Genomic DNA, 27,968 nt, shown 5'->3' with positions numbered 1-27,968 from the left:
ATGTGGCCGTGGGTTCATGGCTGCCGGCCTCTGTGTCCATCTGCTGCAACCTGGACTAGAGATGTTTAGTGAAGAAATACGTCTTGGGTTTGTGTGTGTGTGTGTGTGTGTGTGTGTGTGTGTGTGTGTGTGTGTGTGTGTGTTGTTATTGATTGCATATGCTGTTCTAAGTATTAGATATGGGATTGTTGTATATCGTGTTCCAAGTATTAGTAAATGTGCATGCTTCCCAAACCACTAACACTTGACCATTTAGAGCATGTTCACATGATCTCTTTCTAATACTAAATGTCCCATTTGTATATGATAAAAAATCTTGAGAAGATAGTCCACGATTACACAACTGTCAATAAAATATATGTTATATTTTAATCCTCTAAAAAGCTATATGAGAGTGAGAATCATTTTTATATCAATTTTACAGATTAGAAAACTAAGCCTAGGAAAGCTAAGTAACTTGTTCAAGCTAAAACAATGGTAAATAAAAAGACTGCGACTGTAAGCCCTTCTGCTGAACAGTCTCTGCTTAGAGAAAGACCCTACCTTACAGAGCTAAGGGGGAGTCCAACCTTTCTGGCTACAGAATTTGGAATATTTTCATTGCATCATGTTGCCTCTGTAGTTCGACACTAAACGTTAGAGTTGCAAAAACCTTTGAGATAATTTAATTCTAAGGCAATGATCTTGGAACACTTCTTGGCCTATAATAAACGTTCCACAAATGCTAGTTGTATATAATTTTATAATACCTTTATGTTAGAGATGAGGAAACTGGCCCAGGTGGTAAAGCAGTTTGCTCAAGGTCACACAGTTGGTTTGTGTCAGAAATGAGACTAGACCCGAGCATCTTATTTTCAAGTCCAGGGTTATTTTCATTCCACCAGCAGTCAGCTAGCAGGAACACCAGATGTGTAGCTCTTTAGATAATGGTTTCTCCTCTAATTTGTTCTTTCTAGGCCACAGACCAGGACCAATTGTTGTAAAGTATCTTATTTATTATTGGTAAGGTTGTAATATTTCATGAATTCAACAAATGGTTTTTGAGCTTCTTTATATGGTCATCTCTCTTAAGGTGCAGGGACCACATAGATGATAAGGGCTTAATGGGTTAGGTCTGGAAGGACCTTATAAATTATCTAATCTAATTCTCATTTTATAAATGAGGAGAGTGAGGTACAAAGAGGTCTGCAGTCTTCATCTCATGCCCTCATGTCAAAAGCATCCTGTTTCTGCAAGAAGGCAGGTTTCTGGAGTCCTTATAGTAGTGTAGGTAACCCTTTCAGGTTTATGGTTTTCTATTTGATATCCTTGTCTTAGCCTTTTTCCTGCAGCCTTTGATAGAATGCTCTAGAAAATGTTTTTATGTCCCCATCTTTATTTGTGTATTCCTGCAACTTTGATATGCTCGTTTCTATTTTGGAAATTAGTCTGGTTTTGGCTCCCATTACTCTTTTCTCTTTTGTTCTTTCAGAGACTCGAGAACAAATTCTGGCACTATGTTTACATTCACATGTTAAAATCTGACCCTCTAATATGAACTATCAGAAATCAAACAAGTTGTAACTTTCATTTTAGAAGACATATTGGCCCTTTCAATTATGTATGCACATATAATAAGATAGGTAACTCTGGTCTCTTCTGTGTGAAAGATGATTTCCATATAGTTAGGTGATAAAATAACAGTTTTATGAATTATTGGCTAAACATTTCTGAAACAGTCTATTTGAGAAGTTCTCCTCATCACTCGCATGGTCCCACCCCCACACTCTCCCAACTGATAGTCTCATCATTCATCTTCCACCAGTGCCTGACCACCAGTAGACAGTGAAAAAGTACTTGTGGAACTGCATTCATAAACACCCCTGTTCCCACATCTCTTCATTGAATCTGTTTACTCTTTTAATGTAGAAGTGCGGCTTTGAAATATTAGATGCAGGAGGTTACTTTGCTTTCAACATGTACATTGCAGAGAAAAATCTCAGCCTTTGAGATCATTCTCTAAGGGGTTGTCTCTTTGGGAATGTCCATATCTGTGACTTCTCAGATGAGAAAGTGATCTAAGTAGTAAGACATAGCAGAGAAGCAGTAGAGGGGTTGTCTGGGGGCCTATGACTTAATTCCCAGCCCTGCCTTTTAGACAGGTTACTTAGCTCTTGGTTTTCTCTCTGTAAAATAGGGATAATAAGCATTTCTACCTCACAGTGATGATGAAGAAGAAAAGCTTTGTGTATGTTGTCCGGCTCTTAACAGCTTGCAGTCAATAGATAAATATAATAGCGCTTATTTTTGTTATTAATGTAAGCCTGATATATGAAAATTCACATTTCCTCACGATCTAAAACTTGAGGCAAGTATTTATATTATAAAAGGTTTTGCCATTTGTTTTCTCAGAGTAGCATGCTTGGTCATCACATTTAAAATATGAAGTTCCTCACAACTCTTGATAACCTATCTTGTCAGCGCGGTGACACTCTCTTGTATGGGCAGAGAGATAGTGAAGCTTTTGGCTCAGTACTGCCTGCTGAGAGGTCCCTGATCTATGGTTCTACCTATATATTAAATCTTCCATTTAAAAGCAGCCTGTTTCTGTCAGTGAGGCCTTCTGTCCACCTCTAGAAAGGACTGGGCCTATCCCAGGAGCATCAGGGTTAGAGAGAGGCAGTTGTCATCAAGCTGGTGAGTGATCCTGGGGCGATGACCATGGGGACGTGGCAGTGCTTCTTTCTAAAGCTGACAACTTCAATAGCCATGAGGTTACTGATAAGGAGGTGAGTTATTGAAAAGAAGTGATGCAGGGAACAGGGAAGGAGAAACAGGAATGGGGATCACAGCAACAGCAGAGGTGACAGACAAGGGAAAAGCGGAGGCCCTCAGTATCCTACCCATGTTTTTATTCAGCACATTTATCTTGTTCCTAACTCTGTGCTAGGCACTGCATCTGCACTGGTGAGGGCAGTAAATGGGGCTGGCAGGGAGGTAGTGATGGGGTGAGTGAGGGCATATTCTCAGCAGTGAAGAATCTAGTAGAAGGAAGGAAGGAAGGAAAGAAAGGAAGGAAAGAAGGAAGGAAGAAAGGAAGGGTGGGTTAGGATTTGATGAGCAGAAAGAAGGTCTGTGTGTCTAGGGTATGAAAATCAATGGCTGGATGAGGTTGAGAGTAAGGCTGCAGAGGTGAGTCTGAGCAATCTCTATATATTTTTTTTCCTTAAATTTTTTGTTTTAATTTTACTTTAAGTTCTGGGATACTTGTGCAGAATGTGCAGGTTTGTTACGTAGGTATCCATGTGCTATGGTGGTTTGCTGCACCTATCAACCCATTATCTAGGTTTTAAGCCCTGCATGCATTAGGTATTAGTCCTAATGCTCTCCCTCCCTTTGCCCCCCATCCACTGACAGGCCTCAATGTGTGATGTTCCCCTCCCTTTGTCCACGTGTTCTCATTGTTCAACTCCCATTTATGAGTAAGAACATACATGTGGTGTTTGGTTTTCTGTTCCTGTGTTAGTCTGCTGAGAATGATGAGCCTGAGTAATATTATTCAGAGTCCAGTTACCTGCATTTGGACCTTATTCCAAGGGCATTCAGGAAACTGTTTAACAGTCTAAAGTGGTAAATGAAATTATTGGATTTGTTTTTATGAAAGTATGGATACATAGCAATGTATTATATTATTGAAGATTACTAATAGTGTAGATTTTAAGTGTTCTTGTTTCCAGAAAGGAGTCTTGATCCAGACCCCAAGAGAGGGTTCTTGGATCTTATGCAAGAAAGAATTCAGGGCAAGTCTGTAAAGTGAAAGCAAGTTTATCAAGAAAGTGAAGGAATAAAAGGATGGCTACTCCATAGACGAAGTAGTTCCAAGGGCTGCTGGTTGCCCATTCTTATGGTTATTTTTTGATGATGCACTAAATAAGGGGTGGATTATTCATGACTCCTCTTTTTAGACTATATATGGCAACTTCCTGATGTTGCCATGGCATTTACAAACTGTAATGGAGCTGGAGGGAGTACAGCAGCGAGGACGACTGGAAGTCACTCTGGTCGCCATCTTGGTTTTGGTGGGTTTTTACCACCTTCTTTACTGCAATTTGTTTTATCAGCAAGGTCTTTATTACCCATATCTTGTGCTGATCTTCTGTCTCATTTTGGGATTAAGAATGCCTTAACCTCCTGGGAATGCAGCCCAGTAGGTCTCAGCCTAATTTTACCCAGCCTCTATTCGAGATGGAGTTCAGACACCTCTGGTTCAAACACCTCTGACACTCTCACCACAAATAAATGGTAAGTATTTGAGGTAATGCATATTAATTAGCTTGATTTAGCCATTCTGCAGTGGTTTTATACCATAAACATATACAATTTTACACCATAAACATATACAATTATGTTTTACACCATAAACATGTACAATTTTTATTTGTCCAGTAAATCAGTTTTTAAAAAGTATGGATGCAGTATGGATAATTAATTGATCTGAGGTAATAGTTGAAGAGGAAAAACCGTGTAGGCTTGTGCTTTTTTAATTATAATGTACATACAAGTCTCCTGCTGATCTTAAAATGAAGATTCTGATTAAAGAAGACCTGGAAAAGATCAGAGATTCAGTATTTCTAACAGACTGATGGTGCTAATCCAGAGCCATTGAGTAGCAAGTACTTAGGAGATCCTTCAGTGGTCTGGGTGACAGATGATGTGGTTAAGAGAATGGACTCGATAGAGCAAAAGACCTGGACTTTAGTCTTGGTTCTGCCACTTTCTATGCATGTGACTCTAGGGAAAGTGTCCAAATCTCTCTGAGCCTCAATTTCCTCATCTGTGAAATGGGGGTGATATTTTCTATTGCAGAAGGATGTTTTCAGTTTTCAATGAGGTAACCCATTGAAAGTACTTAACACAGTAACTGGTACTCCGTAAATGGTAGCTTGTGATTTTATTCTTATCATTATCAATAAAAATATAACTTTATGCATCCTGTGCTGTTTCCTTGTTTATCATATTTTAAATACTAACAGGACTAGATTACTTTTAATTCTACTGTTTTTGCTTAGCTGTCTCATATGATGTCTGGAATTTCTTCAATCATCTGTGAAAACTGGAGAAATATCTTTTCCTCACCCTCAGGTTCTTGGTTGAGTCCCCGTAACAAAAGACAGATTAACAAGAGAAAAGCACACAGACTTATTTAACGTAAGTTTTATGTGACGTGGGATTCTTCTTAATGAAATGAAGACCCCAAAACTGGTAAACCTGTGTATTTTTCATGCTAGATTTGATAAGAAGTAGTAGTTGTGTAGATGTGTGATTGAATAAGAATGCGAGGAAACATAGCAAGACCTGTTTGTTCAGATTCTCTGTAACCCTTTGTCTTCAGTGATAAGGATGTTCTTTTACTCCAGGTATGGTAAGTGAGGAACCTTTCACAGGAGAGTCTTAGACCTACTTCAGGAGAAGGCCAGTTAATTCTTCTAGGTTTTATGACCTGCTTCAAAGGACAAGGGCAGAAGGAAGGTCAGAGAGTGACCTCTGACCTTCTGGCTTCTGCTGTCTTCTCAAATTCCTTCAGCTTACAATATTTGGAGGTAGTATGTTCTGAACCCCATCATGGGCAAATAGCTATATTTCAGCCCATGCAATTGAGTCTTTCTAAATCTGATGGACAGAAATCTGGGATCCTTAAATTAACACATTATATCTGATTATTAAGATGGGAATTCAAGGTACCTGGCCTCCTAATGTAAGTTTATTCCTTCATTATGCAATTTTAGTCCGTTTGGATTGCTTTCCAGCTAGTGGCTCTCAGACCTGGCTATAAGTTAGAATCACCTGGGGCTGGTCCCATCCAGATAACTGAAATAAGAGTAGGAAGGGGAGCAGGTGTTTGTTGTTGTGGTGGTTTTACATTTTCCAGCTGATTCTAAAGTGCATTTAAAATTGAAAACCACCGATTCTAATAACAGCATTGTGGAATGACTCCCAGCTAATTCTAAAGTGCATTTTAGATGGAAAACTACTGATTCTAATAACACTACATCGTGGAATGAATCAGGTATAATCCAAAAGGTAAAAGGTCTGGGTGGGGAATGAAATATCTAGAAAGTAGCATTTTGAAGGGTTTGGAAGTGAAAGAAAAGCGCCACCACAAAGCTGTCATGGAATTTGATGAACTAACTATGAATTGTGTACTAGTTATCTTTGAGATAAACTACCAGGGACACTCTTTCTCCCCAACCCCCGGTGTATCTCTTGCTGTGCTTACCTAAGAATTTTCATTATATCGAATTTCAGGATGTTTCTTGCCCTGTACTTAAGTTTGTCCCATTCCTTATGGCTGGGGGTGTGGTGAGGGGGCTATAATCTCGTTAAAACTGTGTTCTAAAGAAACTCAGTAACATGCTTTCAAGATCTATGGCAGTGTTATTGAAAAGGTTTAAACACTTGTTCAGATAAAATACCATTCACTTTTACTGGTAATATTCTTACCTTCTAATTAAGTAGCTTGAAATCAACCATTGAAATAAACCTCTTCTAGAAAGGCAGCCTATTATAAAAGGTTCCTTCTTACCCCAGTCCTTCCCCAACTCCATTTCAAGGCAGAAGAATAATTAAGCTAATCTGATTACACACCTTTAATTTTCTTGATAATCCATAAATGTGGTGATTGTGAGGGAGGAAAGAAGCGAAGACCTCAGAGAGATGGGTAGGTCTGGGGGCTTATGTATTATGTGGAGAAGCAACTAGACAAAGTGAAACCTCCTTTGCAAAAATTATGACAGTGAAAGAGATCTGACCTAACTGCATCTAACTTGCTTCTAACCTCCGAGCTGTCCTTGTTCATTACTGTGCGAAGGACAGACTAACTTTGGGAGGATGTTAGTTTATCATTTACCTTTGGAACAAAGATGATAACAACCCTTTCCCAAACAGACCCCCTAGGACTAACAAATTAGCCCCAAGATTAGAAATTATGGTTTAGGAGTCATGGAACTAGAAGCCACAAGATTCTAAACCACCACACAGTTGCTCCTAGGGATTGCTCCTAGGGATAACTTCAAAATCTAAGGTTGGTGCTGGAGATATTTTTCTGACTTTGCACTTGATGGATCAGATGGCACCACCTGGATTGATAACTGTCTCGTTTGGTCTTGAGCCCCCACCCAGGAAGTGACTCAGCACAAGAGGACAGCTTTGACTCCCTGTGATTTCATCCCCAACTTGACCAGTCAGCACTCCTCTCTACCTGGCCCCTTACCCACCAAATTATCCTTAAAATATCCCAGTCTCTGAAATTTTCAGGGAGACTGATCTCAATAATAATAAAACTCTGGTCTCCTGTTCAGCTGGCTCTGTGTGAATTCTTTCTCTGTTGCAATTCTTCTGTCTTGGTAAATCTGCCCTATCTGGGCAGTAGGCAGAATGAACCTATTAGATGGTTACAAAAGGAAAAGGGGATTTGGGCTTCTGGGGTAGGGGGATAAATTGTAAAAAAAATGACTAGGAAAATGTATGGTAAATGAAGATTGTTTAGTAAGGTTTGTTTATGCAGGTAAGAATTCTTCTCTTTCTGATAGGGAAAGGGGAACACCTTTATTTATAGAAAATATGTCACCTTTACAAAGGAAAATCTGCCCTACTTTTAGCTAGATGGAGGAGAGCAGAGGGCTTTTTTTTGTTGTTGTTTTTGATTTCTGAATCTGCTGTTTCTTAATTGCCTTCAACTCAACCCTTATGCCAAAGTGGCACATTTTGGGGTAGCATATTCTGATCCCCTTCCAGACTCTTTCCTTTGGAAAGTTGTTTCTCCCCTCCTAGAAAATACATACACTTATGTTTGAGTATTTATATTTAAACCCTTATAGCAAGGGTCCAGGAGCATTCTTGGCTTGAATATATATTACTCAACACTGTAATTTCATTTTTCAGCATTTCCTGAACCTTTCTACCCACCAGGATGTTATTTCACAATGTAGTAGTCTTACTTTTCTAGTCTGTTGACTTCATAGAGAGAAAAAGAGAAAAGGTAGGAAAAATTGTTTTTGCCAGTGTTTAATATAGTTAAAAATCACATCTTTAGGGGTATTTTGTGTGTATGCCAATGTTTTCTTTTAATGATGAATAAGTGGGAATAGAAGAGAAAATTGAGAAACTGCTTAAGAAATTCACAAAAGGTACATATTGACAGGACTCTGGAACTTAAAGACTCTTTCTGAGTCTTTTTATGTGTTTATTAGTGTTCTTTGTTATGGATTTACCTCTTTTATTAACAATCAGAATTTTATTAAAATTCAGCATATTTTGCAGTTTCTCAGACTCACAGCTACTGGAGTTAGAAACCATCATAGATAATGTTGAAGTATCAGTACTCCCTCGTGAGGTTTAATGCATGCATATTTTAGTTAGTCACAGGCTGGAGGAGCATACAGTCTATAGTCATTTAATCACTGAAGTTTGTAGAATGTGGTAAGAACAAAACTTTTAATTCCTGAGAAGTCTTCCCACGTCTTAGTTTTGAAAGAAAAAAGCAAAACACAAAACTCACTGCTGTCTTTGGACTCCACATTAACTGAAGGACAGTACTTGCTTGGTTGTGTCAGTAGATGTTTAAGCTGTGCCTGGAAGCACGAGTTTACCTATGTGTTTGGAGCCCTAAGGACAGGTGGAGGGAAGGGTCGGAACCTGCTTAGAATAAGATTGTTTCAATCCTGGAGCACTAGCGATTCCAGTTCAATCTCTTCTAGAAACGATCCTGGCAAGAACTCCAAGGAAGAGCAGGAAAGGCAAGCGGGAGGTAAAACAAATGCAGAGAGTGTGGGAGAGGTAGAAAAACAAAAAATGGCGGGGTGGAGAGAGGTGGAGAGAAAGGGGAATATTTTTTGTGTTTACAGCCACTTATGTAAATAAAATTAGTCTCTCCCTGCCAGTTACTACATCATGAGAAAGTGGCAGGTCTAATTCTCGCTGAATGTAGTCTACCACTTTGTTGGCCTGCCTAGAAGCATAGACTATGTAGCACACCATATGTCACTTTGGGACACCTTAGATAGATGGATAGTCACACTCTAGCATAGCTGAAATTGAGTTACCAAGGCCTGTACTACCAACCTTTCCAATTTAATTGATATGAATGAGACTGCCTCTAGTGATTCTAACTTGCAGCCCGGCCAAGAACCACCGGTTAGAAAGCAATCCCAGTGGGTGACAATTATGTCAAGAAGCGGTCACTGTAATTGGCTACATAAATTTCTATTAGAAGGCAAGGTACCTTAAATTACCACCTTAGTAATCAGATATAACATGTTACCTTAAAGATTCCAGATTTTTTTCCCATCAAGTTTAGAGAGACTGTATTGTATAGGCCAAAATACATCTATTTGCTCATAATACCTCAAAATTTACAGTGGATTGAAGGAGTTCTAGCTTAGGTCATATGCCTACCACTTGGAATTATTTTGATAGCCTATGGGAGAGGGTAGTATGAGTGGCCAGGTATGGAGCAAATGCCTATCTCTGGAGAGGAGAGGTCCACCCAGAGGAAGTGGGGCAGGGCTGCCACATTCTCAGCATCAGAAGCCATCATTCATACCAGAGTATATGTGTCTGGTGCCCTGTGGAGTGGTGCTGTGCAAAGCCTGCAAGGCTGTACACACAGAAAGGCCCTGGTTAGCGAGAGGTGCCAGTACCTTCAGAAGAGGGATGTGACACTAGGGATACAAAAACAACAGGTGGCCACTGTATTTTGAAATCCCAGTTGCTGGGTTTTACCACCTTAGAGGATAAAAACAAGGCCAGGTAGCTTCAGATGAATCTACAGCTGAGGCCCTCTTTTGGCTCCTCTGAGCAGGGGATAAAGCTTCCTCTAAGCTAAGGCTTCCTCTAGCCTCTTGAACTTCCAGAAGGCAACAGGCCAAGGTTTCCCAGGCCTAGAGGAGTTAGCCGTGTTTGGCTTCCTGGTGCAGATGGAACAACTGGGTCCAGCTCCTATGGGTCGAGGACTGCTGGCACTATATGCAGGGGTCCTGGTGAGGCCAGAACTGTTTGCATTTCCAGCAACCTGCCAGATGATGTGTATGCTGCCGGTCCATGGGCCACACTTGGAATAACAATATTTCAGATCTTTGTGGCCTCTGCTAAGTTGCCATTCTGTTTTAATGCAATAAGTAGTATTGTTTAGAATTTATGTCTATCTATATATAATATATAGATAATTATGTTATATCATGAGAGTGAACTTAGGCAAGTTGTTTCTCTTTGCAGTTTTATTTCTCTTTGTAAGTTGGAAATAAGAGTACCTACTTCATAGATTGTTATGAATTAAATGGGATGATGTATATAAAATATCAGAAATGCCCTCATGGAGTCTAGTGAGGGGGGCAGATAACACATAGGCAAACACCTGTAATAATAAGATGTCAAGTACAATAAGGAAGAGTATAAGATACTGTGATAGTAAGAGATGGGTAACCTATTGAGATAAAATGGCCAGGGAGGAAGAGCTGAGAATTGATAAGAGACGCAAGTCAAGGATGAGATGGAGCTGGCCATATGAAGAGCAAGTATTAACAGAATAGGTTCCAGGCAGAAGGAATAGCCTGTACCAAGACCTTAAGGTGGAAAAGAGCTTAACAGCATCAAAGGAGAAAGAAGGCCCCTGTGGCTGAACCACAGAGAGGGAAATGGAGGTTGGCATCAGATGACGTTGGCTGTATACATAGGACCCAGGGCCATACAGGACCTTGAAGTCAAAGTATGGAATTTGAATTTTTTTCCTCTGGGTAATGCTCCTGTCCCTGGATCTCAGTATTGTGGTTGAATCTGTGCTGTTTGCTGTCCAGACCTCTCTTCCACTTACCGGCTTCTCCACTGAGCACCTACTTCTAGACCGTCTTTTCCTCCTCCCCTTTGCCAGAACATGAGTTACAGTCCTGGCCGATGCTTCCCTAATGCCTACTATCTCCACAGGCTACTTTGTTACCTGTTAATACACTCTCTGGACCCTAGGTTCCGTATGTATAACCCGATTCCTTCTCATTTCCTTCACCAGGTTGTAATCAGAGCCTCTGCGATACCGGCTTCTGCCCCCTAATGCGGTATCAGGTCCATATCCCTCCTGATTTGACTTCTCTGCCATAGGGCCGTGAAAACCAAGAACAAAGCCCTAGCAATAGGGGGTCCAGATGAACAGAATGAAAGGGACTGAAGGAAGAAGAACAGTTTAGGATCTATTAATTGGTGGAAAGAAGAAGAGATACATGATTTTTACATGTTAGAATCATGGCTTCAAGAAATTCTTAAAGAGAGCTTGAAAGAAGCTGGTTGGATTCATCTAGTTCACTCTCCTTTGTTTATTTGAAAAACTGGCTCTAAAGAGGGGAAATGACTTGGTGTGGGTCACAGATAGTGCTATTGGCAGGATGCTGACCTTTCTTAGTCTCACATAGGTTAGCTTCTGTGTCTTTTGTTTCCTTAACTTTTTATACTTTCTACAACTTTTATTTAACCTTTGATTTTTAATCAATGCTTCTCTTCCCTTTGGACTATAAGCTCTGTGAAGGGCAGTGGTAGTGGCTATTTTGCTGATGGCCGTCTTCTCCACACCTGGTCCCCATGCAAGGTAAGTGATGTATGTCAGGTTCTTAACTGAGAATTTCGTGTTGGATTTTGCATTGTACCATACTACTTCTGGGCCATTTTCCATTATTGATTATAAGGCATTTCTCTGGTTAGCTGAGTCTTGGCTGCATGGGAGTATAGGCAAGTGAAATCTGTGAAACTGCAGACTTCATCCCCTTTGACCATTTCTCTGAATTTGTGTAGCCTACCATTTCCTCCCCATCATGGGGATAATGCTTTGTTTATTGTGTTAGTATTATCTATCTTCTGTCTCTAGAAAGTTAGCCCTATGAGGACAGGGACAATTGTTGGTGCTGTTCATTGCTCTGTCTCCGTGCATAGAACAATGCATGATCTATGATAGAAAAAATGATGTGCGACTCATCATAGCCATCAAGATCTGAAAGTCTGGGTTGTCCTGAAGACTGTTGCTCCATGCAGATGGGTTATTTATACTTTGTAGAGAATAAGATTTTTCAAATGCTGGGGAGTGAAGGAGGAACTCTTGAGAGAGAAGCTGTAGAGAGAGCCCATTCTCTGACTCTCAGGACTCACTTCTGGCTTTGCCTCTCATTTGCTGTGTCATCTTGAGTGAGGTATTCAACTTCTCTGAGCCTCACTTTCCTGTAAAATGGAGATGATAATACTAACTAGCTCTGAGAGCTGTTGTGAGAATCAGGTGAAATCATTGATTTCAATCAGGTTCTACACAGTGCCTGACACATACTGAACACTCAGTAAGTGTGACCTGAGATCAGTGTCATTAAACCTGGAATGTTACTCTATTGCTGGCTAGCAGTTATACATGCATGTCAGTTTTTACTTTATAAATCATAACTAAACCTTTCCTATAGTACTATATTATTTGGTGAAGTTTCATATTCACTTTGACCATCAAATTAATGTAGAAATCATCAGTTTTGGCTACGTAAAGTTTACTGAAAATGTTGATGAGCAACAAGCCAGGATTCAGCACAAAAAAATAAATGCTGGTTGATGTTAAAGACAAGAATATAAATCAGAAAACAAACACGTCCACAGTACTGTAATATTTAAATGCCTTCTCATAAACACTTAAGATTCTCATTAGTCCAACATCAGAAAAATGATAAATATTAATATTTGTCATCAAAGGAAAGCTTAGAAATCAAAGCAGAGTAAACAACTGTTGTATTTCAAGGATTATATAACACTGAAAGCATTTTTAATTAAACACTCCAAAACTCTATTTTTAAAAAACTTTCTGCATGAGATCGTTTATTTTTATCCAGTACATAAACTAAGATGGATGTACATTTAATCAGAAAAAAATGCAGATGATTAGTTGAGTCAGATCATGTTCTCAAAGATTTAGGTTGTGTTGTATTTTATATCTGCAAAAGAGACCCACATGTATCTGAGGCAACCCTCCATTTCCGTTGATCTCTAATTCTATTTAGGAGGATTGCATTGGAAATGGGCCCTAGGTAGATCATGAAAGGGCATGAGTGCTTCCTGTCTTCACTGTGGGTTCTCTCCTGAAGAGTCTCTGTCTCTCAGGTCATGTGGCTGCTGCTCCAAATGGGCCAGGAAGCACACGCAGAGTTCTAGGGTCAGTAAGCAGCCGAGGGCAGGAGGACAGTCTGCTGCCATCACTCTGAAGCTGTCAGGCTTTCCCTTCCTGCTTTCACAGTGTCTTAGATGGCTGACTCAACATGAGATGGCCTCATCATGTCAACTGGCAGTTGGGAGACCTGGGTTTTAGTTCTGGCTCTCCCACTGCCTTACCCAAGTCTCTTTTCTCTGGACTTCCCTTTCCACTTCTGTAAAGTGAGGGCTTGGATCATTCTGAAGTCCTAGTCCTCTCCAACATTCTGTGACCTGGGTAGAGCGCTTCAGGGACCTGATGAGCCCTTTTCCCTGCCCTCTGCAGAAGGGTAATTCTGGAGTGGGTGCCTTCGGAACCAGTCAGAGCTATAGCGCATCTTAGGTAACTCATTTAAGTTCCTGGTTTCCTCATCTATAAAATGAGAATAGTGCAAGATGGTTGTCAACACAAGCGATGACATTGGGAAAGCATCCAGAGCTGCATTTGGTAGGTCACAGGGATTGAATAATGATGCCGTGTTATTATTAAATACTATATATTATAACAATATATATTTACAGTTACATATTTATGTTATTATGTACTATATATATGTTACAACATATGTATTATAACAAAAATATATTATTGTTATATAAATATAGTAAATATAATATATTGTTACATACTATGTTTATATCTTGACTTAGCACTTTCCTGGCTCTTTATACCACAGTTTTCTCATCTAAAATTGGGGATAGCAAGAGAACCTACCTCACTGGTTAGTTGTGAGGATTAAATGAGATAATACATAAAAACACATAGGGTACTTCCTGTTACATAGTAAGCACTAATGGCATGTCAGTGATTATTTTAGTTATGCTTTTTAGTATTAGTTGCAATACCTTGCTTTCTGTGAAAGCACTGGACAGGAGAAGGTGAATAGGGTAGTTACTTTCTCTAATACACATGCTGAAGTAGATTTCCAGTGGTCTAAAAAACCCAACATTTTCCCTAAACATCTCGTTTATTAGATGGAATGCTAAGTAAGTGACATTGAATCTGCATTTAAAAGTCAAGTATCTGTATCCAACATGGGTTCTTTTTTTGAGACAAAGTCTCGCTCTGTCATCCAGGCCAGAGTGCGCTGGTGTGATCTCAGCTCACTGCAACCTCTGCCTTCTGGGTTTGAGCTATTCTCCTGTCTGAGCCTCCCAGATAGCTGGGACTACAGGAGCACACCACCACACCCAGTTAATTTTTCCAGGATGGGTTCTTAAACCCGGATGCTGGGGCCTCTTTAGAACCTAAAATTTCAGGTCCATGATCTATCTACATGTAAGAATTGAAAGCAAATTAAGAGACTTTACTTTTTCTTTTTTTTAAATCAGATTACTGTGGGCCAGGTACTGAACTAAGATCTTTGCATAGATTTTCATATTTTATCCTAATAGCGACTCTATGGAGTCGATACTCTTATTATCCTTGTTTTACGGATGAGAAAACTGAAGCTCAGGGAGGTTAAACACGGGCTCAAGGACACCCAGTTGGCAAGTGGTAGGCCTAAGATATGGACCCAGGCCATCCAGCTAGGGAGCTTGAGCTCTGCTAGCTAATCTCCTTAGGTAGCAAAAAGGTCAAGCCTACCTGATAGCTATGTTTTCTGTAAGATGAAGTCTAATGGATAAAGACAAGGATATAAATGGACTTGCTTTTTATCAATGACATAGTAAATTAGCATTCATTTTTATTGTTTTCAAGATCATTCTATTTCAAGTGAGGGGATGAATTTCAATATATATTAGACTTATTTCTGGAAGCATCAATATTTTTCTCAAATTAGCAGTATTAAAACTGTATTTATGGAATTAAAAAATATACTACATTTACACAATGCAAATTTATTTGGGAACATAAAATTTATTTATCATTTTCTGTAGCTTAGCTTGTAGCTGCTGGCATGTCTATTTTTAAAATATAAAAATAAATTGTTTCTTGTTAACTCTGTTGGATCTGCAGACAGGTATTAGACAAAGTTATTGTGGATGAGTTCAACATCTTGGTCAGAGGGTCCAGAGTATTCTATAAGAAGGTGCTAGTTAGAAGAACTGTTCTTACCAACAGCGTAAGAAAATAAATTTGGAAGATTTAAAAAATATAGAAGTGCTCAAAAAATAAAATAGCATTGCATTTCACCAATTCATGATAGCACTATCAATATTCCAGTGTGATAGCAATATCAATATTTCTAACAGAAAACGAATACATATTTCTACATTTGGATAATACTTTATATGTAGTTTTGTTTTCAGTTTTCACTTATCAATATATTGTATGCATTTTCCCATGGCATTAATGTCTACAGAGTACTCCACTGTTAGAACGTGACATTATTTTTTCATCTATCCCAACTGGATAACCTAGGTTTTTCCCACCTTTTGTCTGATGTATTTGCATGTATGCATAATCACATTCATGATTTTTTTCTTAGGAGACATTCCCAGAAGTGGAAATGCAGGACCACATTGTAAAGCTGTAGGAGTAGCTGCCTAGTTTTTCTTTACTATAAGCAGTGCTCCCCTGTGGACCTAGAATCCTCACTAACAGCTTCTCCTGGGCTCTACTTCCCAGGAGCTTCAGAGAAGAGAATATAGAGCCAGAAGCCAGTGGCGCAATTAACTACATCAGTCTTCAGTTTCGGCTGGTTGATCAAAGAAACGTGTTGGGTTACCTGTACCAGCCTTAATGTGTCATGTATTATTTAATAGGTTACTATGTTAGCTTCAAATGCTTTCAGCTGCAAGTAACCTGCTTAAAAAGAATAGAGGTTTGTTTCTTCCACATAAAAATAAGTTAAGTCCAGAAGTGGTTGGCTTTGGCTTTAGTTCAGCAGCTCAGAGATGTCAAGGAGAGTGTATCTGTGCAGTTCTTGGCCTTTCCATAATGGTCACAGAATTGCTGCAGCTGAAGCAAGCATCATGTTTGTATTCAGGGAGTCAGGGAGAGATGGGAGAACAGAGAGATGAATGAGACACATTCTTGATCCTGGGAGTTGTTACTCTGATTAAAAAAGCAGTGCTTTCTTCTCATATTGCAGAAATAATATGTGTTCATTCTAGAATATATATTTCACCCATAATCTTGCCACTCAGGTAATCACTGCTCTCATATTGGTGTCTATCCTTCTAGTCTAGTTATAAATGCAAAAATGTACAAAAAAATGGGATTCTCCATTTATATACTGTTTTGTAACTAGCCTTTTAAATTTACATTTAGTTCAGTGCCTAGTACCTGGTAGATACGCTAAAGAATTTACTGAAAAATTAATGAATGATTTAAAAAATATACTATGAATGCTTTTCTATGCCACTGCATATTCCCCTACAGTATATGTTTTATAGTATAGTTTTTGACAGCTGCATATTGCTGAATTGTTTAGATGGTCCATAATTTCCTTCACTGGTTCTCTATTATTTTACATGTAGATTAAAAAAATTTTTAACTATGATAAATAATTCTGCAATGAATGTGTGTATGTGTGTGTGTGTGTGTGTGTGTACACAAATCTCTCATTACTTTCTTAGATAACGTCCATTCAGAAGTAGAATTACTGGGTCCAGGAATATGCTAGTTTTAAGGATCTTGATATATACCACCAAATTTCTCTCTTCAAATGTGTCACTACGACCAGCAAGGAGAGTTATAATCTTTTAGCTCTTTATTTTTACGAAATAGTGCAGAAAGGTATAAAGTGAAAGTTTGTTCTTGCTCCTTTTCTCATACCCTCATCTTTGTACCCATCTCCCTTAAGGTAGCCACTTTAAGTAGCACATAGGCAAATATGTATTTATGTTATTTGTCTTCCTTTCTTGTATAAAAATGTTATGCAATACACATTGTTCTGTACCTCACTTTATTTGGTTTGACTGCTATATAATGTTCCATTATATGAATATTCTATTGTTTTACTTACCTATTCTTCTGTCTAGTCTTATTTGAAGCCTGTGTTTTTTTAGCCAAACTGGGTCCAAGAAAACCTTGATATTCTGGCCCTGCAGCTACGCCTAATAGGAGCAGGCAGCTCTATCTTAATTTCCTAGTTCTGTGGTCTGGCCTACTATATATGTTGACTGCCTCCTAGGGTGTAGTTGGCAGTAACTGAAATATTGTGAATCTTCCAAGAAGGAAGAGAATTTCAAAGATATGTTTCTCCTCTTGAAGACCCACTGGCTGGTCCTACCCTAGCTTTGATTGTGAGAGTTTCATGTTCTAGGTTAGATAGAGAGCCAACCCATCCTCCTCCAAGGGATGGTGAGCATATATGGGAAATTATGTCCTACCTACCTTTTAAAGAATTTAATCTCACAGAGTGCTGGGTCCACTGTATGTTTATGGAATATGTTTTTCCTTTTTTTTTTTGAGACAAGGTCTTGTTCTGTCCTCCAGGCTGAAGTGCAGTGGCACAATCTCAGCTCACTGCAACCTTTACCTACCTCCCTGGTTCAAGCGATTCTCGTGCCTCAACCTCCCTAGATGCTGGGATTACAGGTGCACACCACGATGGCTGGCTAATTTTTGTATTTTTATTGTAGAGACAGGATTTCACACTGTTGGCCAGGCTGGTCTTAAAGTCTGGGCCTCAAGTGATCAGCCAGCCTTGGCCTCTCAAAGTGCTGGGATTACAGGCATGAGCCACCGTGCCCGGCCCCCATTGTATGTTTAATTTTCACGTCTGGACAATCTTGTATTGCCTTATTTGTTAAAGGCAAATGTCAATGTTACTTTTCTTTTTCTCACTTTTGTATTGGTTCAGAAGGGCAGAGCCTTGCTCCAAGAGCTCACCACAATCACAACCCAAGCACATACTTTTATCATTCAGAATTTATGCCAGTTCAGTAATACAGGATACAAGAGATAAGGGCACATCCCTGTGTCACGGTTTCATTTTCCGTATGTATGGTTCATGTAGTTCCCTGGAGCTGAAATTGCATGATCAGTATGTGTCCTGTATTACAGGGTTAAAAGTCACCTTATCAGTAAAGCCTTTCCTGATCATCCTAACTCATCCCTCCCTATGTTTTCTATCTCAGCCTTTCTTTTTTCCATAGCGCTTGTTACAATTTGAAGTTGTCTCTGTTTATTTATTGCCTTTTTTCCCAGCTAGACAGTATACTTTGTGAAGGGAAAAACTGGGTTGGCCACCAGAATCCAGTACCTAGCATAGTGCCTGGCATATAGAAGATGCTCAGTACATATTTGCCAAACAAATGGTTCATAATAACTGCCAATATGCGATGTATAAAAGATAGTTGATTATATTTATTGAGCTTGAATCTGACCGCATTAAACAACATCAAGAATTTTTAGAGTCCAGTGAGCTTCTTTCCTTCCCCAGAAACAGGGACTCACTCTTTTGCCCAAGCCGGAATGCATGATCATGGCTTACTGTAACTTGAACTCGTAGGCTCAAGGGATCTTTTCACCTCAGCCTACCAAGTAGCTGGAACCATAGGTGCATACTACCACTCCTAGCTGGCTTTTTTTTTTTTTTTTTAACTTTTTGTAGAAGTGGGATCTTATTATGTTGTTCAGGCTGGTCTCAAAATCCTGGCCTCAAGGGATTCTCCCACCTTGGCCTTCTAAAGTGGGATTTCAGGCATGAGCCATTGCACCCAGGCCAGTGATTTTTTTTTTTTTTTTTTTGACAGAGTCTCACTCTGTTGCCAGGTGCCAGGCTGGAGTACAGTGGCGTGATCTTGGCTCACTGCAACCTCTGCCTCCTGGGTTCAAGCAATTCTCCTGCCTCAGTCTCCCGAGTAGCTGGGACTACAGGTGCATGCCACCACGCCCAGATAATTTTTGTATTTTTAGTAGAGACGGGGTTTCATCGTGTTGGCCAGGATGGTCTTGATCTCTTGACCTCGTGATCTGCCCGCCTTGGCCTCCCAAAGTGCTGGGATTATGATTATGATTATTATTTTTTATTGCATTTTAGGTTTTGGGGTATATGTGCAGAACATGCAAGATAATTGCATAGGTACACACATGGCAGTGTGATTTGCTGTCTTCCTCCCCTTCACCCACATCTGGCATTTCTCCCCATGCTATCCCTCCCCAGCTCCTCCCCGTCCCTCCCCTATTCCCCCCAATAGACCCCAGTGTGTAGTGCTCCCCTCCCTGTGTCCATGTGTTCTCATTGTTCATCACCCACCTATGAGTGAGAATATGCAGTATTTCATTTTCTGTTCTTGTGTCAGTTTGCTGAGAATGATGTTCTCCAGTTTCATCCACATCCCTACAAAGGACACGAACTCATCATTTTTGATGGCTGCATAATATTCCATGGTGTATAGGTGCCACATTTTTCCAGTGCAGTCTATCATCGATGGGCATTTGGGTTGGTTCCAGGTCTTTGCTATTGTGAACAGTGCTGCAATAAACATTCGTGTGTGTATGTCCTCATAGTAGAACGATTTATAGTCCTTTGGATATATACCTGGTAATGGGATTGCTGGGTCAAATGGAATTTCTATTTCTAGGTCCTTGAGGAATCGCCACACTGTCTTCCACAATGGTTGAACTAATTTACACTCCTACCAGCAGTGTAAAAGTGTTCCTATTTTTCCACATCCTCTCCAGCATCCGTTGTCTCCAAATTTTTTAATGATCGCCATTCTAACTGGTGTGAGATGGTATCTCAATGTAGTTTTGATTTGCATCTCTCTAATGACCAGTGATGAGCATTTTTTCATATGTTTGTTGGCCTCATGTATGTCTTCTTTTGTAAAGTGTCTGTTCATATCCTTAGCCCATTTTTGAATGGGCTTGTTTGTTTTTTTCTTGTAAATCTGTTTGAGTTCTTTGTAAATTCTGGATATCAGCCCTTTGTCAGATGGGTAAACTGCAAAAATGTTTTCCCATTCTGTTGGTTGCCGATTCACTCTAGTGACTGTTTCTTTTGCCTTGCAGAAGCTGTGGAGTTTGATTAGGTCCCATTTGTCTATTTTGGCTTTTGTTGCCAATGCTTTTGGTGTTTTGGTCATGAAGTCCTTGCCTACTCCTATGTCCTGGATTGTTTTGCCTAGATTTTCTTCTAGGGTTTTTATGGTGCCAGGTCTTATGTTTAAGTCTTTAATCCATCTGGAGTTAATTTTAGTGTAAGGTGTCAGGAAGGGGTCCAGTTTCTGCTTTCTGCATATAGCTAGCCAGTTTTCCCAACACCATTTATTAAACAGGGAATCCTTTCCCCATTGCTTGTTTTTGTCAGGTTGTATGATTGTAGGTATGTTGTGTTGCCTCTGATGCCTCTGTTCTGTTTCATTGGTCTATATCTCTGTTTTGGTACCAGTACCGTGCTGTTTTGATTACTGTAGCCTTGTAGTGTAGTTTGAAATCCGTTAGTGTGATGCCTTCTGCTGTGTTCTTTTTGCTTAGAATTGACTTGGCTATGAAGGCTCTCTTTTGGTTCCATATGAAGTTCAAGGTGGTGTTTTCCAGTTCTGTGAAGAAAGTCAGTGGTAGCTTGATGGGGATAGCATTGAGTCTGTAAATTACTTTGGGTAGTATGGCCATTTTCACTATATTGATTCTTCCTAACCATGAACATGGAATGTTTCTCCATCCGTTTGTGTCCTCTCTTATTTCATTGAGCAGTGGTTTGTAGTTCTCCTTGAAGAGGTCCCTTAGGTTCCTTGTTAGTTGTATTCCTAGGTATTTTATTCTTTTTGTAGCAATTGTGAATGGCAGTTCATTCTTGATTTGGCTCTCTTTAAATCTTATTGGTGTATAGGAATGCTTGTGATTTTTGCACATTGATTTTATATCCTGAGGCTTTGCTGAAGTTGCTTCTCAGTTTCAGGAGTTTTTGAGCTGAGGCGATGGGGTCTTCTAGATATACTATCATGTCGTCTGCAAATAGAGACAATTTGGCTTCCTCCTTTCCTATTTGAATACCCTTTATTTCTTTTCTTGCCTGATTGCTCTGGCTAGAACTTCTAGTACTATATTGAATAGGAGTGGTGAGAGAGGGCATCCTTGTCTAGTGCCAGATTTCAAAGGGAATGCTTCCAGTTTTTGCCCATTCAGTATGATATTGGCTGTTGGTTTGTCGTACGTAAATAGCTTTTATCATTTTGAGATACGTTCCATCAATACTGAGTTTATTGAGGGTTTTTAGCATAAAGGCCTGTTGAATTTTGTCAAAGGCCTTCTCTGCATCGATTGAGATAATCATGTGGTTTTTGCTTTTGGTTCTGTTGATGTGGTGAATTACGTTTATAGACTTGTGTATGTTGAACCAGCCTTGCATCCCCGGATGAATCCTACTTGATCATGGTGGATAAGCTTTTTGATGTGCTGTTGCAATCGGCTTGCCAGTATTTTATTGAAGATTTTTGCATCTATGTTCGTCATGGATATTGTCCTGAAGTTTCCTTTTCTTATTGAGTCTCTGTTGGGTTTTGGTATCAGGATGATGTTGGTCTCATAAAATGATTTGGGAAGGATTCCCTCTTTTTGGATTATTTGGAATAGTTTGTATGATTATTTTTTAACTGAAATTTTTATTTAGATAGTTCTAGATTCACATGCAGTTGTAAGAACTAGTATAGAGAGATTGATGCCTATGTATTACCCAGTTTTTCTTCGTGACATTTTGCAAAACTATAGCATCATATTTACAATCAACTCATGTTATTCAGACTTTTCCAGTTTTACTTTGTATACATTTTAGTCTATATAATTCTATCCATGAGTATTTTTAAATTCTAAAAGGATGACTTCTTACTCTTGAATTGGAACACTTCTGTGATAGCCGTAATCAACAGTTCTTAAATTTCCTTGAAACAAAATCACAGAATATTAGTGTGGGAATCAAATTTAATAGATTGTTCTATGCTATACAGGTTCCAAAACTTTAGAATTTCAGAGGATGTCAACATAATTTTTGAATTAGGAGGTGAGATAGGATGAGAGCTGACATAGGATCACTTTTAATTCTGCCAAGCAAACATTTAAAAAATTATGTGTGTTTTTTTATTTTTCTTATTTTGCTAGGTGCTGGTTAAAAACAATGTTATGGTTTGGTCCTGGCTTTTCAGCTGTTCCTTAGCAATCCTTACTCTAATCTAATTGCTTTCTGAGAATCAGAAAATTTAATTGTGTGATGGTATTAGGCCATTCCTGCATTGGTATAAAGAAATACCGGAGACGTGGTAATTTATAAAGAATAGAGATTTAATTGGCTCACAGATCTGCAGACTGTACAAGCATGATGTTGGCATCTGCCTGGTTTTTGGGGGGGCTACAGGGAGCTTTTCCTCATGGCAGAAGAGAAAATGGGAGCAGGCATGTCATACGGCAAGAGCAGGAGCAAGAGGATAGTAAGGGGAGGTGCCATATGCTTTTGCATAACCAGATCTTACAAGAACTCACTGACTGTTATGAGGACAGCACCAAGAGGATGGTGCTAAACCATCTGTGAAAAATCCATGCCCATGATCCAATAACCTCTCACTACGTTCCACCTCTAAACACTGGGGATTACAGTTCAGCATGAGATTTGGGGAGACAAATACCCAAACTATCTCAGTGATCCAAGTCTTTCTCACTGTGTCTCAGCATTTTCAAGTTGGAAATACTAACACAAGATCAGAACATGTTTATTTTATAGCTGAAGACAACAGGGTACAGCGAGGGGAAGGGCCTCTTCAAGGTGGCAGCCAAACCCTGTGCACACCTCACTTCCCTTACTGGGTTCCCCTGCCTAAGGATCTTGACCCAATGCACCAATGAGAAATGATTACTGGGTTTATCTAGAAGGAAGGCTAGTGGACAGCTTTCTGGACAATATAAACATCTCTTCTTTAGTATTTCTGGAAAATGATTGATCTGGTCTCCACTTATATATTTAACAGCAGAGATATCCCTACTGCATAAATTAGCTGTTATTCCACTTGCTAATACATTGTTCTAAGGTCTACACATGCTTCCCAGTAAATCTGAACCCATTAATAATAACAGTATCATGTACTGAGAACCTACTTTGTTCCAGACCCTGTGCTGCACACTTGACATACCTCCGTAATATCTGACCTGTGAGGTGAGTATTTCTATTGTCTCCAGTTTCCTAATGAGGGCCTGGTTCTCAGAGGGCTAGAGTTACTAGCACTGGGTAACACAGCTAGTAAGGAAGGTACTACAGCTAGCTAAGTAATTGGGCATTATATTAGTTTCTTAGAGCTGCTACAACCAATTGCTACAAATTTGGTGGCTTAAAACAACAGAAATTTCTTCCCTCACATTCTTGGAGGCCAGAAGTTCAAAATCAAGGTGTTGGCAGGGCCATGCTCCCTCAACAGGCTCTCGGGGACAATGTTTCCTTGCCTCTTCCAGCTTCTGGTGGCTCCAAGCAGTTTTTGGCTTATAGCCACATAACTGTTTGCTTCATTTGGCCTACTATATGTTCTTCTCCTGTCTCTCTCAAATCTCCATCTGCCTTTCTTTTGTAAGGACACTGATTACTATATTTAGAGCTCACCCAGACAGTCCAGCATGATTTCATCTCAAAATTCTTAATTTGCAAAGACTTCTTTTGTCTAAGAAAGTAATATTTGCAGGCTTCAGGGATTTGATGCAGACATACTGGAGAGGTGGGGAGTAGCACTGAACCCTGTACAGGTTTTGACTCTAGTGCTCTGATTCCAGAATCTGTGCTCTGCTCTACTATACAATATCTTGTTAAGTGACACAGAGAAAATCCATTTTCCCTTCCGCATGATAAGAAAAGACTGGCTTTCTTGCTCAGTGCTGTATCTCCGTTGCCTTTCATGGTACCTTGCATAGAGGAAGTGCTCAGTAAAACGGAATGGCTTTATTGATGAATGACCCATCGAATCTATGAAGGTAGTTTTGCTCCCATTACTTTTCTCCAGGTGACTGTCCCCGGGTTTCTTATGTGAAGTTCAGAACCTCCCAACAATCTAGTGGCCCTCTTGGAGGTATTTTCTAATTTGGTCAATATTCCTCCTAAAATATGCCTTTCAGGTTGAACTCTAGATAAGACCTAAGTAACAGATGTAGGGGGAAGCAAAATTTTACCTTTACCTTCTTAGGGTTTTTGGCAGGGCTTAAAAATTAAGTTGACATAAGACAGGCTAATAGGAAAAAAGCATACAAATTTATTTAATATAAGTTTTTTTGTGACATGGGAGCTCTCATAAGGAAATGAAGATCCAAAGATGCAGTTAGAGTTGAATACTTAATATGGAATTGGATAAAGACTACTAAATTGTGAAGATGTGACAAGGCAAAGGGGCTTGGGCAGGGTATTTAACTGGGTGGATGAGTGATGAGGAAAAGAGGAACTAGTTTAGAAAGTTTGGTTTGTACAGAATTCTCTCGGTCTCAGTGTTTTGCCCTTGATGATTAAAATGTTACCTTCCTTCTGGTGTAAGAATATTTTCCATACAGGGATTTTAGCTCTTGCTTTTATGAAGAAAAAGAAGAGGGTCAGAAGTCCCTTTTTGCACCTGCTTTTTAAAAAAAATTTTTTATAAGCACCTTTAGCTCGAAAATAATTCTTATGCCAATGTGGTGTATTTTGGGGTGGCATGTTCTGCCACCTTTCACAGGGTAGAATGTTAATTATCATGGTTTATACACTATATTGCTTTAACGTAGCTGTAGATTGTGTTTACTTTAGAGCAGCTGCTAAAGTCATTCCTGGTGATTAATAACTAAAGACACTTTTTGGAAAACCTCTTCCCATATTAGTAGCCCTACTCATTCATTGAGTTTTTAGGCCAAATGCAACCCTCAGTTTTGCTAGTACAATTTTTATTGATTTTGGATTCTTGGAATGGATTTTGAGTTTGGAAAGAAAATAATCCGAACATCACACTCTGGGGTTTAGCAGAAAGGGCAAACATACTTATGAATATATCCAGTTTTTCCTCTTCATTCCAATTTGTTGATCCCATAGAAAAAAACTTTTATGCTGTAAGAAAGATGAATAATGATTCAAAAACAATTTTCTGCAAGAGCAAATCCAAATTTTCATGACCAAATATTAGAGAAAAGAATCAATTTCTTCTTTATTTCTACCCATTTTGGTGTGTAGTTGGTACAGTCTTTTTTTTTTAATATATAAATCACACTTACCAACTGCTTGTGTTAATTATCATGTACTTATACCCTGAACAAATTTATGCTCTTGGTATTGTATGTGCTGCAAGTTTCACTGCTGTCAAAACATATTTTTAAAAATAACCCATGGGTTTTAGCCAGTACAGTCAAGATAAATTAGATTTTTTAAAGCAAAATCTACCTTAATATTTAGATCAGCAAGGAAATGTGATTACGATTAACTTTTGCTCTTATGTGGCAAGATAGGACAGAGGTATACTAATGTTTAAAAAATTTTTTTAAATTAATTTTCTAAACTAGGGATTGAAATAAGGAAAAGATAATAACTTCCAATGGTGGACTCGATGGCGTTTATTCTATTGTACTTTCTACTGAGTCCTGAGGCCTTTGTCCTAATGCTTTCTTTTAAAGGAAACATTTTGAGGAAAATAGTCCTCCATTTGTCACTCTTCTCTCTCACCTCTTATCTGGCTGCTCTAATGCTTCTGGCTTTAGCTGAAATGTCTCTTCCTTAGAGAAACCTTTACTGACCCAAAAGACTTGGTTACTTCTTTTGAGCAATCTTAGTACCTTCTACTTCATTTTTTTCAGGCTTCATTACATTAATCCCAATTGCTTGTTCATATTTGTCCTTAATCCTAGACTGTAAACTCTAAGAGGGCAGGTGCTATGTCTGTTTTCAGCATTCTAGTTCTAGTTCCTGTTTCAGAGTCTGGCTCATACCACATGCTTACTAAACATTTCTTGACTAATTGGGTGGAGGATGAAAAAAGTCACTTAAGGGTATATGGGAACAGTAATTTTAACAATTATTTGCATTTGCGTTTGTGTATGTATGGACATGACACTAATAGCGGTGAACTTTTTCTTTTCTCTTTCCTTTCTCTATCTCTCTGTTTCTCTCTGTTTTGAGTAGCACTGCACCACTGCATCAAATTACTGAAGTAGAAACAATGGTTGACATTCTGTTTTAAAGTGACCATGTATTTGACCCACTTCTTCTCGAGTAATGTCATCACGATTGTATCTCATTGCTGTGGGTTCCTGGAGGCTGACAGGCGGAACAAGTTGCTTCAGCACACAGTCCTCATCTGTCATACAGAACAGCTTGCAGATTCTTATTATGTGAATGAAATATGGAGAGAGGGATATTTTTCTTCCTGGGCTATCAGGGTAATTGAAAGTAAGCATATCAGGGCATGAAGGGGAAATGCAGGAAAATAGACTGCTTTTGTGAAGGGCAACTCATCTGCTCTCAGAACTGCAGGTGTGGAGCCTCATCTCCAAATGCAAAGTCTTGGGAAGTGTTTCCCTCTTATTAAAAGGCCTGAGATTCGACTAGCACCTTCTTTCAATAAGGAAAATGCCTTGATTCTCATTACCACCCCTCAGCGCCTGATGAGATGCCATGACTGTTGTCTTTGGAGGCATATCCCATGGGTCTGAGGCACAGGGCTTTTTGTGTTCTTTAGACAGGGAAGAAAACTGTTTTAGTATTCCAGATCAATAAACTGTAGTAGAAAATTGGAAATGTGCTATGAAAAATCATTAAGCAGAGAAATTCTACTGTTCCTGAGTTTTGGATCAGAAGAAATAAATAACACTTGACTGCTCTTATAGTTAATATTTTACAAGCTTGGCCCTGGTGAAATAGAATATCAGATAATACTGTATCAATGACACTTCACCTTAAATGGCTTGGTGCTGTAGATAGAAATTGTATTTATAGAATTGTTTTAGTTAACAGGAAGCTTTTTACTTAGCGCTGGTGAAAAGTACTAACATGGTGATAGAAAACAAGCTACAACTCAGCAGTCATTCAAGTCATGACTGTTATATTTTGAGATAGCTTTAAAATCACTTAGTCCAATAAAACTCTAAAGTACTCTAACTGCCACGTTGCTTTATCTAATTTATGAAACAGAGGCTAAGGAATCAACAATAACCCTCCATTTACCATTATTAGGTTAGCTATTACTGAAACCATAGAAAGTATATAACGCTTTACTTTGTGTTCACTTGAATTTGGTTATTAAGTTTTGATGGAACTGTCATTTAACCAAATGCCTTTGTTTACAACAATAAGCATGTTAAGTCTATTGTGTTCTGAATTTGATATGACCATTTTAGAACATACTTCCCGCAAAGGCATGTTAAACTTACAGATTCTGTTCATTTGTGTTCTGTCAAACATTTGCAGCTTAATCCAGTTAGGGTCTCATTTTTCTTCCCAACTTTCAAAAATACATTTTTTCCTCCTCTATGAGGCCCTTACTTTTTCAAGAATATAACCAGGCAGTAACAAACATGAAACTACTCATAGCAACTCCATAAAAATTGATTTTTCAAAATTGAATAAGCATCTGGTGGTCTGAAAATGTTTTATACCTGATATTTAAAAGATATTTTGACTATTGCCAAAAGGAATCAATTCCTTCATGCTGTTTCCCTTGCGGATGCCGTCATATGCCACGGAGTTGTGTAGAGCACAGGCTCTGGAGGAAGGGCAGACTTGGATTTGCACCTAAACTCTGCCATTTACATGCCTATGACCTTGGGCTTTACCTCTTAAGGAGGTCAGTGAACTATAAGTGCCCTTTCCTCAGTGTGTAACAAAGTTTATAGTAGTTTTACCTCTTAGTGTTATATA

General features: G+C 39.1%; 1 protein-coding gene across 10 annotated transcripts in view; it reads left to right on the top strand.

The window, feature by feature from the left end:
- FHIT (fragile histidine triad diadenosine triphosphatase) overlaps positions 1-27,968 on the top strand; it is a 1,534,178-nt gene that overhangs the window by 1,376 nt on the left and 1,504,834 nt on the right. For 3 of the 10 annotated variants that reach the window (XM_078351362.1, XM_078351361.1, XM_078351363.1), the window contains exon 1: positions 1-27,894. The exons of the other annotated variants lie outside the window; for them this stretch is intronic. The gene's annotated coding sequence lies outside the window, so the exon portion shown is untranslated. The remainder of the gene's footprint in view (positions 27,895-27,968) is intronic. 10 annotated transcript variants of the gene reach the window in all.

This window comes from Callithrix jacchus, chromosome 15, assembly GCF_049354715.1.
Source record: "Callithrix jacchus isolate 240 chromosome 15, calJac240_pri, whole genome shotgun sequence".
In the NCBI taxonomy this organism is placed as follows: Eukaryota; Metazoa; Chordata; class Mammalia; order Primates; family Cebidae; genus Callithrix; species Callithrix jacchus.
The sequence above is the reverse complement of the archived record's forward strand: the minus strand, read 5'-3'. Positions and strand labels throughout refer to the sequence as shown.